Consider the following 12,679-nt stretch of genomic DNA (forward strand, 5'->3'; position numbering starts at 1 on the left):
ATTTTAAAAAAATAAAAAAGAACTAAAACATAATATTTATATAAAAAATATAATAATATAATAAAAAATAATAATAATATAATAAAAAGTGGCACAGAAAATAATATCTAGAAGAAAATCCGTTGCGAAAGCAATGCTACTGCTACTTGTGTAAGCTTACTAGTATATCCCAAATCCCAATAGATTTAGCCATCGAACGTAACCGTGACCAGTGGCCATGGAGAGTGGGCCCATGGTGACATGACAAGGCACGTGGGCCTCTCTTAAGGCCACTGAGTTGGAGAAGAGAAGGCCTACTTGGGGTTGGAGGAATCTGGGCTCCTCCTATGGGCCAGATGAATTTGTCTGACTCGTTCAATTGAACGTGTCAGATTGATGACGTGGGACATAGAAATCGGAGCTCAGCAGGTTTTTTTGTCGGCTCAGTTTATTTATCTACAATTGCACGATCGGACCAGCCTAATAATAGGTTTGTTTGGATTGTAAGTTACGTGGGATTATTTGAAATATTTTTACTGTATCACTTTTTGTGATGTGATGTATGTGAGATAAAAAGATAATTGAGAAGGTAAAAAGGTGTATTGAAAATTGTAATGATGATGTAAGCAAATAAAACTGGATAAATAATGTTCAATCCAAACAAACCTATTAATGTGATTGACATTTTGATCATTAATTTTTGGATGAAAACAAATAAATAAAAAAAAATTTTAAAAAAAAATTTACATAAAACGAATAATACAAACAAATTATAACTCTAATCAATTCACAAAACGGTAAGAATTACACCATTAACCCAAAGAGACTCACTTTCCATGTGACTTGAATCCAGGACCTTGAGTCTAATTTGACCTGATGTCATCTAATCTGGGTTTAAATTGCACTCAGCAATTGCCACTTAGAAATGCTCGTGTTCGTGATATGCATATGCATCTTCCAAGTTAAAAGAAGCTTTTTAAAAGGTTGCCCCCGCGAGCAATTGAAGGATGTAAACACCACCTCAGGAAGCCGGCGCAGTGCGTTCGCTCCTCCATCCGGAGTTGCGTGCTTTTGGCACGAAAACACTTTTGGATAAAGTATTGTTTAAAGTATTATTTGAAATAATTACTGTAACACTTTTTGTGAGCTATGATGTATGTAAAATAAAAATGTGGTTGAAAATATAAAAAAAGTAGGTTAAGAAATATATTTATGATGCAAACTAAATATTATTTGAAAAAATTTGATATTCAAACATTTCATTGTTATTGTCATAATTTCAATTTATTGATATTTCAAAAATAAGAATCACAATTTCAAATTTAACACATAATTTCTAATCTTTATATTTAAAAAAGTAATTTTTTAAAATTTCAATACACATCTATCAAAAGAATATTTTAAATTCAATGATACATATATAAATTCATCAATATCGCCTCATTTAAGCATAACAATTACTATGTCTCCCCCATAAAAAAGTTAAATCCTCAAAAAATGACTCTACTATTGGGATGATAAACATCATCTCATAAAATTAGGAGTTGAGTTTTATATATTAAAAAATATTGTTGGTAAAAGCTCAAATTTGGTGCTTTAAAAATGGCTTTTGTGTATTAAAAATAAAACATTAAACTTAATCATTTTATTCTATATAATGAACTAAGATAAATACATTTAATAAATTTTGAATTACACATTATCTAATACAATAAATCTTGTTGAACTATGTATCCAAATAATATATTAAAAGCACTTAACATAAGTGATTTCATTATAAGTTCTATTATGTGGAGTACTTTTTAATAAACTACTCCAATCCCAAATGGATCCTAAAGCTTTTAACTTTTTTTTTTTTTTTTTTTATAGTTGTGATAACACTTTTATAACATAATCTACCCTGTAGATTTTTTGGGATCCTAAAGCTTTTAACTTTTTTTTTTTAGATAACGACAACATTTCTATAACCTAATCTATTCTGTGGATAGGAGGAGGAGTCTAAAGACAATATGTAAGGGGTTAACAAGTATACAGATCTGATTAGACCAAAAGAATGTTCTAGGATCTCTTTTAAATTTTTTTCATTACAAGTGGGATTTGAACCCCGATCTACGATGTAAAGAAGGACTTAGTCCTTTTTTTTGTGTCACTGAGTCAAAGCTCAGTGCTTACCTAAAGCTCTTGACTGAGGAGCCGCTGTTGTTGAAACTTGAAAGGCATCTCAATCTTACCAAACATAGAAAATTCTTACTTAAACTTGAATGATAGAAACTAATAGGAAAGAAAAGGACACCTAGATTAATTTTGTTTCTGTTACAACATTACTACAAATTACTAGTATGACAATTAGCGACGGGACGAATGGATTAATTGTACATGGAAAGGCATTTTTTCCCCCTTTTCCGTTTCTAGGAAGAGATTACAGGATCGTAACAAAACGGGCGGTAGCAACCCCTATAACGTCTGCACCAAGTATTTGCCTTATCCCTTCAGGTGGCTCTCCAATGCATCTCTCTGATATGCTGCTTGTATAGTTACAGTTTCTTAGGCCACAACCGAGGAGCATAGAGTGACATCCAGCTTTAAGGACCACCATTCTCCGGGCGAGGATCAAATTTTCTATGTGATCGTTATCAAGGGACAACATAATCCGGGAAAGATTTGGTTTCATTTTCACCAAATATTTATTGGCCTAGTCAAAATTTATGTGGCGGATGGTCCCAATTGTTTAGTTGCTACACTGGCTATGGCCTTCGATTGCAACAGTGAAAATTCTTGTCTTCCCATTTGTTGTGAGGGTGGATAAGATGCAAAAAAAGTGTCCATCTCGCGTAATTATTGCCTAATTCTAACGTACTAAGAGTGATACTATAAAGGGTCATTCTTACCTGAAACTAGACCTTCTATATTTGAGCAGTGCTTGAGGCAGGATATGAAGATTAGGAAAGGAGAGCATGCATATTTACATGCATAAACTTTGGGTTTGTTGCAAAATTGAGAAGAAATTTGATCACAAATTTTCGAACTGTCAATTTGACAACTTCATTTGTAAAAAGAAATGATTTGTTTTTTTTTTTTTGTTTAAAAACTTGGAGTACAAAAGGGTTCTGCTAATAAACCTCCAGAATATGGTGAAGCCTAATGATTGAATGTATTTTGCATTAATGAAATTAATCCACCAATAAGCACTCAAGTATTTGCCATATTTATCTTATTTTTGGTAGAGAAACTAGAAGAATATTTATATCTTTTCAATATGAGACACGCCTATTCAGTAATTCAAAACTTTTTGTAAATAAACAACATAACCAACTACTATTACTCATGCACGGAGTAGTAATGTCATGTGGCACTGGCACATCACATAGGGGTTTTAACTCAGTTTCAAATGGGATGGAGCATATTGCCAATCCGACAGTTGTTTGGATGGCGATCATCTGCAAATGATAGTAGTTGTTTGGTTGGAAGTTTTAATCATGCAGTAACAGGGGGAGGACCCCAAATGGCAAATCCAGTAAGCTGGGATCGTTGGTGAGAACGAGTCCAGAGAGGACGAAGGCTACCCCCACTAAGCTTATATCCTTCGGCCCGTGGGTGGGTCACCCCCGTCCATTCTCCCTTCTCCCTTTTGATCTATCCTTCTCAAGGTTTCATGCTCAGGCAAACGGGACCTCCATTTCTCCGACGTCCCAGTTCTTCTATCGCTTTCTTTGTGGGCTAAATAAACGGAAAACTACCCTAGGCCACCATGTCTCAAAAAGTGTTTTTTTTTTTTTTTGGCCCTTTTCTTTTCTCACAAAAACATGTAAGCAGTAGTATCATCAGGAATGTCCATACTAACCAAGAATTAAAGTACTGTTTTCTCTGCTTGAGGGATTTATCGGGTAGCACTATTTTACAATTTGCGACATGGTTTTCATACCCTGCTAGTGTCTACTGATATGCCCTATTGTGGTAGTATAAAATATTTGTGAAGATAGATCACTTTATAAACACTTAAAAAGGGTAGGTAAATAAATCCAATTCTATTCGGCGGGGAGGTTCATCGTCGCATGAACTTCACAATTAAGAAAGGATGGGTGATGTTGTTGGGAAAAGGAGCCAAAGGAGTCAATTATGGAGTTTGCTGACAGCTGCTGATATCTATCAATAGAAATCCTGTGTGTTATGGGTTGTCCAAACTTCTAGGCAGAGCACAAATGATGCTAGTAGTTCTTTTATTTGGACACAGCTTACTAATGCACGAGTCCAAAGAGATAAGAGGAGAAAAGCCCTCTCGCGCCGCCCCGCCCCGCCCCCAGAAACCGAAAAAACCAAGGATGGTAAAGAGTGACAAGAGATGAATAGAAGTGGGAAGGGAAAACATATACTCCCTCCATTCCACTTTGATAGTTCTGGTTCTTTTTTTACACAGTTTAATAAAAAATAGTTAACTTTATTGGAACAATCAATTTAGGTAACTATTTTTCTAAAATACCCTTACATTAATTAGATTACAACTTTATAGAAACTTGAATTGATGGTAAAAAAAAAAAAATCAACTCTCATTAAATAGGGTAGTTTTATAGTAACAACAACTTACATTGAATAAGGGTATTTTAAGAAATTTAAAATATAACTACATTCTTCAATTGAAAAGTGAACTACAATTTGGGACGGAGGGACTACTATATAACTTTTTCCCACTCTTTTAAGCATTTGTTGTTTTGCCCTCTCTCTCATATCCTGTAAGCACTTTGCAATTGTGGGTGGCAGTGCATGTACTTTCAGAACTGAACCTTCATTGGTGGCGATCCAAAAAATTCTTGGTAAGTGCAATAAATTGACTCAACCTTTCATGTGAAAGATTCCTACGTTAAACCCTCATCATCATAGCTTGCATGGATCATTCATGAATATACCACATACAAGGATATATGGATAACAACAACAACATTTACATTAAGTACAGAGTTGGTAAATGGGGGAAGAGTGGTAAGGAGCCTCAGCCAGCTGAACAAGTATAGCAGCAGATCCAATGAAACCATCCTGGTTTTGACTCAGAGATGACAAAAACAACAACACAATTGTTGCAAGTGTATGGCACATTCTTTTCTCCAATTGATTGCCTGGTTTTGATGCACCTTTATTTATTTCTGTTCCTTTCCTCGATTAAGAAAGAAAACAAAATAACGAGGGCAAGTTGTGAGTAGAATAGTAGTAACATGTTGACAGGTAAGCACAGTTACGTCCATCTCCAGCTGAGCTTGTGTTTCCTTACGTACTCTTTAGGTAAACCAAAATCATTATGTTATCAGGTGAGCTTCGACGTGTCATATACCCAAGGCATTCAAATATCATTGAACATTATTATTAATTACTTGATCGAGTCAATATTCAATGACACAATAACAACTACGACAGTTAATGCAAGAGTGAAACCTGAAGATTCAAGAAACAGGAACGTCTGAACAGGATTCAAGGGGTGTTATCCGTCATAGCTATGACGGACTCATCATGATAGTATTATATATGTGCATTCGCGGATAATATGAAAAACTGTATACCCCATTTTATGGAGCAAGAACGACTCCTAGTTCCAAGATTCAGGTACCTGACTACTGATGCCGCTTCCCTAGTCGACCTGCCATCACTATTTCCATCAACAAGTTTGTAGTCTATAATATACTCCCTCCGTCCCACTTTGATAGTCCTGTTTCTTTTTTCACACAGTTTAAAAAAAAAGTAGTTAACTTTATTGGAAAAGTAAATTCAGATTGCTATTTTCCTAAAATACCCTCACATTAAATATGGTACAACTTTATGGGAACTTGAATTGATGGTAAAAAAAGAATCAACTCTCATTAAATGGAATATGTTTATAGTAACAACTACTTACATTGAATAAGTGTATTTTAGAAAAATTAAAATACAACTACGTTCTTCAATTGGAAAGTGGACTACAATTTGGAACAGATGAAAAAGGAATACAGGACTATCAAAGTAGGACGAATGGAGTAATAAAGATGCAGCAGTCTTCCCAAAAGGTTTCTTTGCCAGATTGCTACAATAGTGGTAGTATATAATATGCTACTAACATATAATGGCTGTCAAGTAATGCGATTCTAACATATAATGCGATTCTAACATATCGCTTGAGAAGACCACAAAATGCTTTCCAATCAACATGACTCAATATGATTTCGCTATACTTTTCTTAAAATCTAACTTAAATGACTTCCTTATACTATATAAGATCGAGTTTTGGTTAAAGAATAGGTTGAATAGGTGGGGGATTTTTGGAAATGTGAAATGTTGTGTATTAGTTTAAAAGCTTTAGGTACAACTTAACGAAGCATGTATTTGGGTATGTTTAATATATTTAAAATTATCATTGCTGAACCATCTGGGTATTGATGGAATGTGTAATGAGTGCTCATGAAATTATTGGTAGCTAAGGGATATTCCGGTAATTACACCAGCACACAAGCATATGTGGGTTGTACAAAATGCAAAAAGCATTATTCTCTATAGAGGTATTTTGGTTAGAGGTAAGTAGAGAGAAAATGGTGAAGCCTAACATACAGCATAGTAATACTTTTGCCAATATTGGTTGCCCATAATGCCCTTTCAAATAATGAACTTAATGGCTTAAATTTGACATAAGACTGATAAAGCTTTGTTGGAGAGAGCTTTAATGGAGGGTACTTGAAAAATCACTTGTGCAACTGATGAATAGTGTACCTGCAACAAATAAAGCTTCATTTGCAGTCAATACAAATATTGTTGCAATACTTTTGAGCTACCATAACCAATAAATAGTGTAACCGAAGCAAGTGAAGCATCATTTGCAGTCAATACAAGTGTTATTGCAATACATTTGAGTTGCTGCCCATAATGGAAATTCTATACATATTAAAGAATCTTGACTCACATATATGTGGTCTATTTTCTCTTTTGTTTAGAAAGGTATAGCCACTTCATGCGAGACTAAGGCTATGTTTGCACCGCACTCAACCAGTAAGCAAGGCTGGAATCCTATGTCGTTATGCATAACTCCTGGGATTGTCTGTGTGTTCTTAGTACTTGCAATTAGCGACTTTTATTGCGTTGCCTAGCTGCAAGATAGCATTTTTTTCATAGATTCGGTTGCCCTCTGTAATTTGATTGGATTGGTTATAATCTTATAGGTTTGGAGCAACAGTAAGAAAGAGCTCTCGGTGGGGATTCTGGAATAAGGTTAGCTTTTTGTGTTGCTCTGCCTTTCTGTATTATCACCGACCTTAAATTTGACACCGTTTTATTATAATGCTGTGTGAATTGATTGATTATATCGTTTATTGTTGATTTGGGAGTGAAGTGTTCACTTCACTTACTACTAAATATGTTCCTTATTCTATATTGTATGAGAACAAATTTTTATGTTGTATTCCATGCTCGAAATAGCTATAAAATTAATGACAACTTAATCTATAATGAGAAGAAGCAATTTGAGACTTGCATTCACGTACTTATTTGTCAAATGCAAGTTCGTCAAAGGTACCGGTTAAACATGAGACCACATCAAAATGGATTAGCAGTGCTACAAGCGTACACAATAATAGAGCACTTGAGAGATCTCCAGGAACTCAACTCCCGAAGAGCTCGCTGTCATATCTAAGTACACAACTAACTATACAACCACATCAACATCCTGGAATTCTGGCAATGCAATAAGCGTAGCTGAAGTAGCAGAAAAACTAGACTTTATCTCTCAAGGAACGGCAATAGATGTCGCAATGATAGAAATGGAGACAAGGAAAAGAGTCGGCCCAACCAATTTGGACACCTCATCTTCTACAAAGTCCAGTGAAAGAACCAGTGGTGCAACACTTGCACAACAAAATAACGAAACCACCAAGAAACAACACAACTGAGTACTTAAAGCTGCCTATTAAAGTATCTAAATTAGTCTACTACTATTACTATCACTAAATAAGGGACTACATGGTGCCAGGATTATAGCTATTACTATTTTTGTTTTCAACAATGCTTCCTTTATGGACTATTACTACTGTTCTTGTTCGACTACTTTATGGACTATTTTTTTTTTTTTAATAGTAACTGCTTCTCATTATTTGATGGCTATTTCTTCTCACAATATACTATTGCTTGTTCAATAAAAAAACCTCCTTCCCCACAAGCATCAAACACCTACGCGTTGTGCGGACACTCCCCCCTAGTATCAAAAGAAAGACAACAAAGGCTGCAAGTACGGGAATACAATTTTGGTCACACAATTAGTACTTTATATTAAAAGGTATGGCGTTGATGACTTTTTAATAACTTCGCAGGAGATGAGATGTTGCTGCCTTCTCGTACAAGTGGAGTTTTTTTTTTTTTTTTTTTAAAGGAGAAACACTGCCCCGCATGTGTTTTAAACATTTTCCCACCGAACAAAGACATAAAAATCTCAAGGTGGATTTGGTTAAAGCGATAAACAAATACACTTCCCTGCATATAACAGAGTTGTGAGGATAAGTCAAGGAGTCAAACAAAAAAAAAAAAAAACAAACTTGACCATTTCTCCTTTGTTCTGCCCAACTCATGCTTAGCATTGTTCTATCCAAATCCCAATTTGCACTTGCACTAAAAAATTTAATTAGTTCGTGCATATTCTTTTCCAGCTTCTCTCTAGTATTGATCTCACTACACACACACATATGTACGAATCTGACCATTAGGATACAAGGCTGTGGATTTTGCTCTTCCTTCTTAGAAATTTATCATTATGGTCTAATGGCCATTTAACATCGATTGGGGGTATATTATTAGGGTCTTCTTGTAATCCAATTGTGCGGCGTGAACAATGTTCATAGCCGACCGACGGGCTTATCACACTCATGGGAAAGGCCCATTAAGGGGAGACAGAGACAGATCTTCAGCATTTTGTTGTTCAAGACATCGGTCCACATTCGGCAACTATTTTTAGAGTGCTTTAAGGCCTTCAATCAAAAAAAAGTTGCAACCGTGGCTCGAGTTGGCGCAGGCTATTTGTTTTTGGAGTTTTTTTTTAGAGTTTTTGTAGAAAAATGTAGAGCAATAATTTAATATACATGAGATAAAAATGTGATTAAAAAAATGTGATCACGAAAAATGTAAAATTTTTTTGTTGGAGAAAATTGCAATTCAAACATAGCCTAATTTTGCTAAAATGTGTCTCTTTTGATCGTTAAGCTGCATTGGAATTCGACTGATTTGATTCATGTACAATAAATTTTTTGTGTACTGAGATATACAAAAATTTACACCTGATTTGACTGTTGGTAAAAGTTCAAGATCAGCTAGCGTGACATGATGTATGTGGTAATCTGGTCCAGCTTTGAACCATTAGATCTACAGCCTTAACTTTGACATTTTTGCATTGGTGTGAGCAAGGTGCATAAAAAGAATCATTTAGACGTTAACATTTTTTCATTCGAGAGTGATTATCTTCACCTGCATGTAAGGATGAAGAGTCACGCGGGTTGCCTTATAAATTTTCTTCATATTGAGATTTGGGGTTTTTTTTTTTTTTTTTAACATTGGCTCAAGAGGGGAAAAATTGGAAAAGTCTCCCCTGCAACATTAGTAAATTGGATGACTATAGTCCCAAGTATTTGGCCCATAGATCAATTTATACCCTTGCATTTTAAGGAAAAGAAATAAAATTTTTTTTTTTGTTTAAGGAAAAGAAATGCATCCTAAAACTTAGATGAATTAGATATGTATACTTTTACACTAATGGTAGAAAACCTCTGTATACATAAATTCACTGATTTTGAGAGACAAGCTGCTCTGTACACGAGTTGTCCTTTCTCTAGGTTACACAATTATAATTGCCATGAGGAGGGAAAATCATGATCCTTTCGCAGGAGAAAAAAAAAAGGGTGCAGTTGTACAGGTTGCTTCTAGAATCTATGTATATACGTATTTTAGGAGGTTAAGCCTCTCGTCGATTATTATTATTGTGCCACAAACCAACCACTTTTTTTTTGGTTTTTTTTTTTTTTTCTGACGGAGTGGGTATCCGAGCCTTTGACCCGACTAATCCCACTCTGGTTCGGGAGAGAAGGTTCCACTCCACTCTGAGCACGGTAGCAAGGGACCCTGGTTGTTCAGGTAAGTCAATCATACCCTAAAAAGGGGGAGCTGATCGCTCGAGCTATCTCTTGGGGCACAAACCAACCACTCAATAGACGAAAGAAAGTAGTTTTCTAGCATCTGAATTCTACACACATTGGACACTTGTGTCCATATCATAAGCATGCATTTCGGGTAGCTTTCTTTTGGTAATTTTGTTGAAAAATGGGAAGTTTGCGGATTCAGCATTACATATGACAAGCTTGAAAGGCCAAATTGGTCTACAAATCCAAATACTGAAGAAGAAGAAAAAAAAAACGGGTAGAATAATTAAAGCTTTTTGCTTTCTTTTTTTGGTACGAAGCATTTTTGCTTTCTTGTTCCTCTAGCTTGGGATGCTAAATAGGATCAAAGTGATCAACCAAATTAATTGCCTCTTGTCGATGAGAAAGAAATACGTCATTTGAACTCAGAGATAGATAATTATTCGTTCAGGGATAGTTACTCTCCAATATTCAAGATCAAGACCTCTACTGCACGAGCCAAGTGGTATCCGTGACATCGAAAGTGAACTCATGATTTTTCCAGTCAAGAATCCGGCATTTTGCATGTTCTTAGTCAATAGAGGTCCAGTCTCATCGTATTCGCAACAATGATTGGTTTCACATTCTCAAGTCCCAACTTGCTCCTAAAATATCCCAGCAATTGTTTCTTTACCAAGGAAAAAAAAAAAAGCCAAAGAAGATGTATAAAAAGAAAAGAACAAGAAAAAGGAGGGGGGGGGGGGGGGGGGGGGGAGGGGGGAGGAGAAAAAGACAGTAATGTAATTAGAACTTGAATCTTCATTATAGGTGAAATTATCCCTCGTTCCATTTGGTTGGCGCACGAAACTCAGCCAGCTATCCCCTTATCTTCAAATGTGCGATGGCAACAGAAGAAAGAAAAATGTAGGATGGCTAAATTGGAGATTCTTTATTTATTCCGCCAATTTCTCTTCTCCTTTTACTCCAATCACACGCACAAAAGTTCCATCATATGGATTCCTCCTAAACTTAGACTTGTGCTCTGTACTAACAATGGCATGGACCAGGAATATGAAGGCTGGACCTTCAGTCTCCCACAAGGGCTTGGTGCAGCTTTTGCCACCGAAGATCTGCCTCTTGAATCTTGAGTCTCCGGAAAGAGACTAATAATCATTAGACAGTTTTGTTATGTGATGCATGCACATAGATTGGGAGAAAGGTTCCCTTCCAACTTGTGGGGAAGGACCACGCACCAATTGCAAGGACGGGAACCATGAGGAGGAGGCGTAGCTGCTTCCAAAACCTTTACGCTATTATACAGAATTAATTCTGCATGCGCCGCCACCGATAGCAACAGTGAGCGAGCATCATCGATGTATATATGGACCCATATACAAATATGGAAATTTAAAGTTGATTTTGGGTTAAGTGACATGCATCCATATCCGTTAATTAATTAATAAACTATTTGTATATAGATGATTAATCCTACCGTATAATGATTATTAAAACTATATATATATATATATATATATATATATATATGTTGCTAGCGGCCTCCTGAACATTGTAACTGTGAAATATCAAAGTTTTTTTTTTTTGTTCTCTCTTTTACTAAAGTAAGGAGGGATAAGATTTGAAAACGAAATATGGGACGTAAGTCCAAAACCTCTAATTTTTGAAAAATCTAGTGGTGCAATCTGCATGAAAAATCAAGTGTCAGTTTTCATCAATATCTTTGGACCACCCAACCCAAGGGCGGGCGGGCGGCGGCATTGAATATTGGCTCAATCATTTGTTCCTTCCTCCCGCAGCGCCACATTTTAACAATCTACATTAATTAATCGGACAAAGCAAAAGTGTTGTAAAGAAATCCAACCCACCCGAACTTCGCATAAAGTCGCTCAACATTTTGCCTTCTCCGACTTTTTCGTTATCATCTACAGTATATGCCATTGGGTTGAATAGTATCCATATTCCATGGCATGGAATTTTTCTACTGATTTTGATACGCACAAACTCACACAAGGAGGAGAAAATTTTGTAGAATGGGAGTGGGGAGATGATTCACTTGTGAGTTGGGTAGACTTTTTGCGTGAACGATGGAAAAGGCAGTAAAAAAAAATGCACGGCTCCGATCACGATATTTTGGATCAAAATTTTTTATCTTAATAATATTTTTATTTCATATATATCAAATTGGTGTCATATATATATATATATATATATATATATATATATATATATATATATATATATATATTTTTTTTTTTTTAACAGAAGCTTTAGAAAATAACAATAATGCAAACGTAATCTTATACTTCCTCCGTCCCACTTTGATAGTCTTATTTTCCTTTTTCGTCTGTCCCAAATTGTAGTCCACTTTCCCATTAAGAAATGTAGTAATCTTTTAAATTGTCTAAAATACCCTTATTAAATATCTTGTTATTAATACATTGTTATTAAATACTAACCCATTACATTCAATACATTGAGTTTTTCCAATACTAACCCATTAGCTGTAACTGATATTAATTGGCACTCTTCGTGATTAGCATAAGAGTATTTTAAAAAATTATTAATTTAAATTTATATTT

The sequence above is a fragment of the Coffea arabica genome, chromosome 2c (assembly GCF_036785885.1).
Source record: "Coffea arabica cultivar ET-39 chromosome 2c, Coffea Arabica ET-39 HiFi, whole genome shotgun sequence".
Taxonomy (NCBI): domain Eukaryota; kingdom Viridiplantae; phylum Streptophyta; class Magnoliopsida; order Gentianales; family Rubiaceae; genus Coffea; species Coffea arabica.